Source organism: Balaenoptera borealis, assembly GCF_965194805.1.
Source record: "Balaenoptera borealis genome assembly, chromosome: 12".
Taxonomy (NCBI): domain Eukaryota; kingdom Metazoa; phylum Chordata; class Mammalia; order Artiodactyla; family Balaenopteridae; genus Balaenoptera; species Balaenoptera borealis.
Window position 1 is genome coordinate 84341008 of NC_138869.1, and position 6885 is coordinate 84347892.

The window sequence follows — 6885 nt, forward strand, 5'->3', positions numbered from 1 at the left end:
TACAGCATCTCATTTAATCCTCGTGTGAGGTCTTGTGATCCCCATTTTAGAGCTGAATCACTCAGCTAGTGATGGGGAGCCAGGATTTGAGTGCAGGCCTCTGCAACATCAGGGCCTGAGTTTTCGACCCTTTATGTACCATAACCTCTGGAAAGAAGATGACCACCGTAGTTGCTTGCTTTATAAACCAGATGTTGCCAGGATGGATTAGGTGATATCTGTAAGCTCCCCAAAGGTCAGGAAGAAGCCATTCCTAACCATCCTTCATCCTAAGTGTCCCACGTGCTCCCACGGAAGGATTTGCAGATCTGACACCAGAGCTTAGGAGGCCAACCCTGGGAGAGGAGAGACGCCAGATGAGAGCTTTATAGCCAAGGCCAGGGCCGGGTGCCAGCGAGATTGTCTGATGCTGCTGAACAGATAGAGGAGAACCCAATGCCAGAACCCAGAGGGAACTGCAGTGCCCGGGCACAAAGGCTTCGTGACACCTTTCAAGTCTGTGAGGAGAAAGAAGGATGACACTTCACTTGGGTGCAGCTAGTCCTGGGGGAGGGGGGACGCTGCTCAGGTGGCCACCTGGGAACACCTTTCTGGTTGGGGAAGTCAGGCAGAGACCTAATGGAAGCAGCCCCATGGGGGCTTTGCCCAGGCTGGGCTGACACACATCCCGACGCACACACATGGTTGTGTCTGGTGACCCAGACAGACACGACTGTTTGGGCTTCTGTCGTTTCTTCTTCTCCCTCTATCAGCAGCATTGCACTCGAAGTCCTTGATCCCAGCTTGCCTGATTAGGGTCGTCACAATCCCTGGGCCCTGCCTGTGCCTCCTGGGGCCCCCTGGTGGATGCACCAAGGTTAAAGGAACCAGTGGAGGCCGAAAATAGGGCAGCTGTGGTGGTGCAGAGGGGAAGGCGGGGTATGGTGGATTTTTTTCCAACAGAATTTAAAGAGCGCTGTCCTGAATCTCTCTTGTCCCCCTGGGTGAATGATTTACCATGACAGCTCTGACCCTGGAATGGACTTTGAGGGGATGGCAAAATAAAAGGTTGGCCGCCTCCTTCGATTTCCATTTGGAGCACCCCGCAACCCTCCAGGGCATTGAGAAGGCAACACGCTTGGAGTTTTCCCAGAAGAATGTGGGCTGTGGCCTGAGCAAAAGGTGTTTACTCCCTTGGAGGTGGGATTTTTATTGCTAGTTTCAACATCAAGGAGGTGTGAACATTAGGCACAAATCCTGACAATCAATACCACCTGAGGAAGGCCAGAAAAGGGCTGCACGGGTCACTGCTTCTCAAAGTTCAGAGGCACAGTTTGGAAGCAGCTGGGAATCTCATGAGAATGCAGATTCTCAACCAGTAGGTCTGGGGTGGGGCCCGGGAGTCTGTGTTTCCGACGTGTCCCCGAGGCTTGTCCTCTGGACTAAGAAATACTCCTGTACCGTCCTGGCATTCTCCTCCACACACACCACCCCCGCCAAAAACCTAAAATAAAACCGGGGAATCGCATTTCCTGGAAGTGTCTTACATGACCCCAAATAACTGGGAAAGGACTGCCATATGGTATTTAGGGTTTTAACTGTCCCCTCCGCTCCCACCCACCAAGAATGGCCTTACACTAGAGCAGGTCAGAGGGTAGCGCAAAGGATGAAGACGATTTCATGGACAGTCTCCGGCAATCTTAAAGAAAAAGCAGAAACAACAGTATTAAAACTACCAGATTTTGCTCTAAAATACATTCTTAAAGGTGGCTTGGACTGATATATAAGCATAACAATGACTAGAAAGCATGGTTAAAGGCAAATTTTATTCTTTGTGCTTTTCCGTATTTCCCAAATTTTCTACAAACAAACGTATGTTGCTGTCTTTTTTTTTTTTTAAAGGCTAAGCTTGAAACATTTTGGACTATGGAAGTGCATAGGCCTTTTCCCTGGTGCTGGGAACTAGGATGGAATCTTTAACGTCCAAGAGCTGATACTGTCTAGACAGGTACACTCTGCAGATAACTGAACCTTTGGGGATGGAGGGAGGGCTAGGATCTTCTGGTGTTGAGGAGACCAAGCTGGCAAGGCAGGTTGGTGTTGAGTCACCATTTGGCATTGAAGGAGGGAGGGAGACGGCGCGTGGGGAGCACCCGGCCTCTGCCTCCTGAGGTCATGCTGACTGCTTGTGGCCCAAGGTCTGATTTATTTTAGTTTCTACGTCTGTGAGCAAGGTCAGTTTGCATAAATGATGGTCTGGCATTTTGATCCATGTTTACAAATCAATGAGCAGACTACCAAAATCAATGAACTGTGATTGTGTGCATTTTATAGATGAGAAAAGGCAGGTTGGGTAGGGAGGTTGGAGAGGGTAGAATTAATCACGGAAATGGAACCTTCATAACTCAGTTTCCCTTCCAAGGCACTTCCTTTCCATCAGGGATTCCCAATCTTTGGAAGAGATAGTGCAGCATAACTCTGGGTAAACACAGTCCTCTCCTTATCAGCAGGGTGCTTTGTATACAGTAGGTACTCATTCTTTTTAAATACCCTAATGCTTCTTTCATAATGGTCTGAGCATAAAGCACAGAGCAATTTTAGGAAATTGCCATCTTTTCCCACTGGTAGCAACAAGCTTTGCAAAGAGGTTTGCATACGCAGTCACCAATACCTATTTGTTAAATAGAATAAAAGAATATTGAAGAGACAAGATTTAGGAGGTCTGAAAAAACAAAATGGATTGCTAAGAAACGGGAAAAGAGCTGGCTCTAAAATGTAGCAATATTCTTTTATGTTTACACATATAAGATGGCTTTATAGGTTTCACGCATGTAATTTCTAATGTTTGAGAAAATAAAATTATAGGAGGGCTGCCTTCTCAGGTCCCTCCACCCTCTGTTCAGGAATGAAGACTGGCCTTCTGTTACCAACTTGGCCGATCTCTCTGCTGCTTTTTTGCCAGGCCTACTCAGATTTGAATACCCTTCATCCTTCATGCTTGGGCTGCAAAGGTCAATGTAAGTGACATTTGCTCTTTTGTCTCCAGTCTTCGTTCCTCTGGGTCCTTTGTTGACCTAGACCCATGACCCTGCCAATCAGTTGTCCCTTATTTTCATGGCTTCCTCTAGAAAAAAGGAAAAACTCCTTTATAGGCAGGTACGAACAACTGATAAGTTTAGAGTAGCCCACAGAGGTTGCATTCCAGGCCAAACTGTGAGCAGACCAATTTGCCTCCTAAGGCTCTCCTTGACTATTTTTGATCCTCTGTTTTTAGTGTCAGGGTGTCTCTGGCCTCCAGAGCACATCTCTGAGACTCTCTATTACCTCAGGGAAGGCTCCCGACCTCCAGACTCACCCTGACCCCCATACCTCTCCCCCTCTCACCATCCTATCTGAACTTACCCAACCTTGCCCCAGCCTTCAGCATCTTTGTCATAAATTGACCAAATGTACCAACAGGCCCCTTAATAGTGAGAATTAAAGACAAGTGCATTTTTGAGATGATAGACCTTCAAATCACCCAATGTAAGCAACCCTGCCATTGGGTCCACGGGCCCCATAAAGATTGATGACAGATAAGTGAAGCTGTGGCCTACGTGATCTTCCCTCAGTTGCACAGCACCTTCCTCTGGCCCTATGGACATCGGTGACTCACCAGGAGCGTCAGAGGACCAAATTGCTCCCTAAGTAAAGCAGATAAGAAGAAACACAAGGTGGTATTTGCTGGGGTGAATCATTGCCCTTTCAGCATGTTTGAACTGTCTACTTCTGATCCAAGGTCCCTGGATGAGCAAATTGATATATGACCAGTTAGATTCTCCCTGCAGTGGATTCAGCACATGCCCAAAGCCTCTGTCATAATGATGTGCACTCCCTGACCGCCTTGCTAATGGTAACTGGGCTCTGCACCATACGTACCAGGCTGGGAGAACCAGAAGACCAGAGGTGGGCCTAGGTGCCCCTTTCCCCTGGCAAGAACCAGCCCCGAATTCCCACAGTTTGCCATATCTTACCACTGTCCTACATCGAGCTCCATAATTTATTATGGAAAGCACTCTGCAGTAGAGAAAAGCAGCTGGGAAGACTCAGAAATCCCGCTGTGCTAGCACCGGCAGCTAATGAGAACAGTGCTTCATTTGCTGTCAGAGGCAGCATGGGCTGGAGTTCTCAGACCCAAGTCAAGCAAATACGAACTTAAGAAGGAAACTCTTGTAAGAAGAGGAGAAGTCTGCCACTGTTGTTACACCAGGCTGCGGTGGTATCTGGGTTGGAACTGCAAGACCCCCAGTTGAGAGTATAGGTTGGAGGCCTGGTCAGGAGTCTGAGCTATGGTGGGCCACACAGACCCTGGAACTTTCCAGGGGATCCTCCTCACCAACAGTCACCCAGATGTGACACATTATTTTTTTTTTCATTTTTTAATTAATTAATTAATTAATTTATGGCTGCATTGGGTCTTTGTTGCTGCATGCGGGCTTTCTCTAGTTGCGACGAACGGGGGCTACTCTTTGTTGTGGTGCACAGGCTTCTCACTGCGGTGGCTTCTCTTGTTGCAGAGCACAGGCTCTAGGCACGCAGGCTTCAGTAGTTGTGGTACGTGGGCTCAGTAGTTGTGGCTCACGCTCTAGAGTGCAGGCTTAGTAGTTGTGGCGCACGGGCTTAGTTGCTCCGCGGCATGTGGGATCTTCCCGGACCAGGGCTCGAACCCGTGTCCCCTGCATTGGCAGGCGGATTCTTAACCACTGCACCACCAGGGAAGCCCCTGACACATTCTTAGCTCACTGACAGTCATGGGTCTCTCAGTCTAACTGAGGATGTTGGATTGGGGCAACTGGAGAAATATCAATACATTCCTGGTATGTGTGTGTGTGTGTGTGTGTGTGTGTGTGTGTGTGTGTGTGTGTGTGTGTGTGTGTGTGTGTGTGTGTTTTGGGGATAGGGCTTACCACTTACTTTCTGATCTGAGAGCAAATGTGATTGAACTGAAAAAGGCTCTAGATAGGGCAAGTTACAGGCAAACATAGACATTACCAGTTTACTTCTTAAATATTTATCAGCCTAAACTTTTTTTTAAAAATATTTATTTATTTATTTATTTGGCTGTGCTGGGTCTTAGTTGCCTCATACGGGATCTTTTAGTTGCGGCGTGTGGGCTCTTAGTTGCAGCATGTGGGATCTAGTTCCCTGATCAGGGATCACACCTGGGCCCCCTGCATCAGGAGCTCGGAGTCTCAACCACTGGACCACCAGAGAAGTCCCAAAACTTGCTTCTCTGGAGAGGCCATATATAACATAGCAGTGAAACTGACAGGCTTTGGCATCAGACAGATCTGAATGTGAATTCCAGCTATGCTCACTGTGTGGTCTTGGGCAAGTTACTTAACTTTTCTAGGTCTCAGTTCCCTTATCAGTAAGCTGGAGATGATGATAACAATAGTACCCTCCAAATAGAGTTATTCTGAGGATTGAATGAGCTAATGCAGTCAAAGTGGTAGAACAGTACACTATTTAATAAATGTTCAGTACATGTCAGCTATAATCTTGGGAATGTGAAAGCTCATCATTTTTGGTAAAAGTCAAGTTTATTTAAGCCTAATTTATGTACAATAAAATTTGCCCCATTTGGTGTACATTTCTGTGAGTTTTAACAAGCACATACAATCATGTAACCACCACCACAATCAAGATGCATCACCCCCAAAAGTTCCTCTGTGCCCCTCTGTCATCACCTCCTCTCCCCACCCCTAACCCCAGGCAACCACTGATCTGTTTTCTGTCCCTATAGTTTTGCCTTTTCCTGAATGTCATATAAATGGAACCATACAGTATGTAGAAGAAAGCTCATCATTTTTAAAGGCTGACATATACTTGCCATCCAATACATTTCTAAGTAGATTTAAAGAACCAAGATACAATTTTCATTCCAAATCAGATGATATGTTTCCCATTGACTTATAGAAGAGGTATGATTTTCTCAAATGCCTCCCGAGTAGTTCCTTTATGGGTAAGTGGGTCTTCCTCATACACTGTCTATCAGTCATTAAGTCTCAGCCTTGAGTCTGGGGTTGGCAAGGAGATCTCAAGTATTCAGAAAGGGGAAATACAAGTTCCCCTTCTTACCTGAATGGATAAAGGGAGGAGGAGAGAGTCATGTGAGGCAGGAAGTGAGTCACATGGCTCTCCATCTCTCCATTTTAGGGGAAGTCTGGGGAGCTGTGGAGAGGAATGCCAAGGGCAGGGGCATTTCGTTTCTTTGTTTCAGTTCATGGCTTGGACACTGGGATGAGGTTGCCTTGCAACCTCCCTGCCCCAAACCTTGGAGGTAGCCATTTCTCAGTAAGCCTGGTAGCAGCACAACTATTGCAGTCCCATGTGGCGTGGAGGGGCCCCAGAAGTCCCCTCGCGGAGGCGAAGGAGAAGAAGGAGCTGACTTAAGAGTGGCCCACTGTGACCAGGGGAGGTGAGCCTAGAGCAGGGATCACGGGCTAATCCCCAGATCAGGGGCTCGACAGAGGACATGGCCTGGAGGGTTTAACACCAACAAGAGGCTGCAGAAGCCAGGCAGCCAGGAATCAGCCCCAAACCCTGGCCAAGAGGCCATATGTTGAGTGCATCTCCAGTCCACTTGGCTGTATGCAAAGGTCAGCAGGGAGGGGCGATGGGCAATGGTGGGGATCGGAGCACCAGGGACACTTCTGGATTCTAGAACCCCTCTACCCTAGTCCCATGATGACTCAGTCAGCACATCCCTCCCCGCAATCCCATCTCGGGGACACAAAGGTGAGAGCAACAAAATCAGAAAGCCTAAGCATTTTCCCTCAATTATTGTTTGAATTATTGCAGCAGACTTAAGGTGAGTCAGTAGGCAAGAGCTTGTGAGGAAGTCAAAAGTTGTTTTCTCAGCTA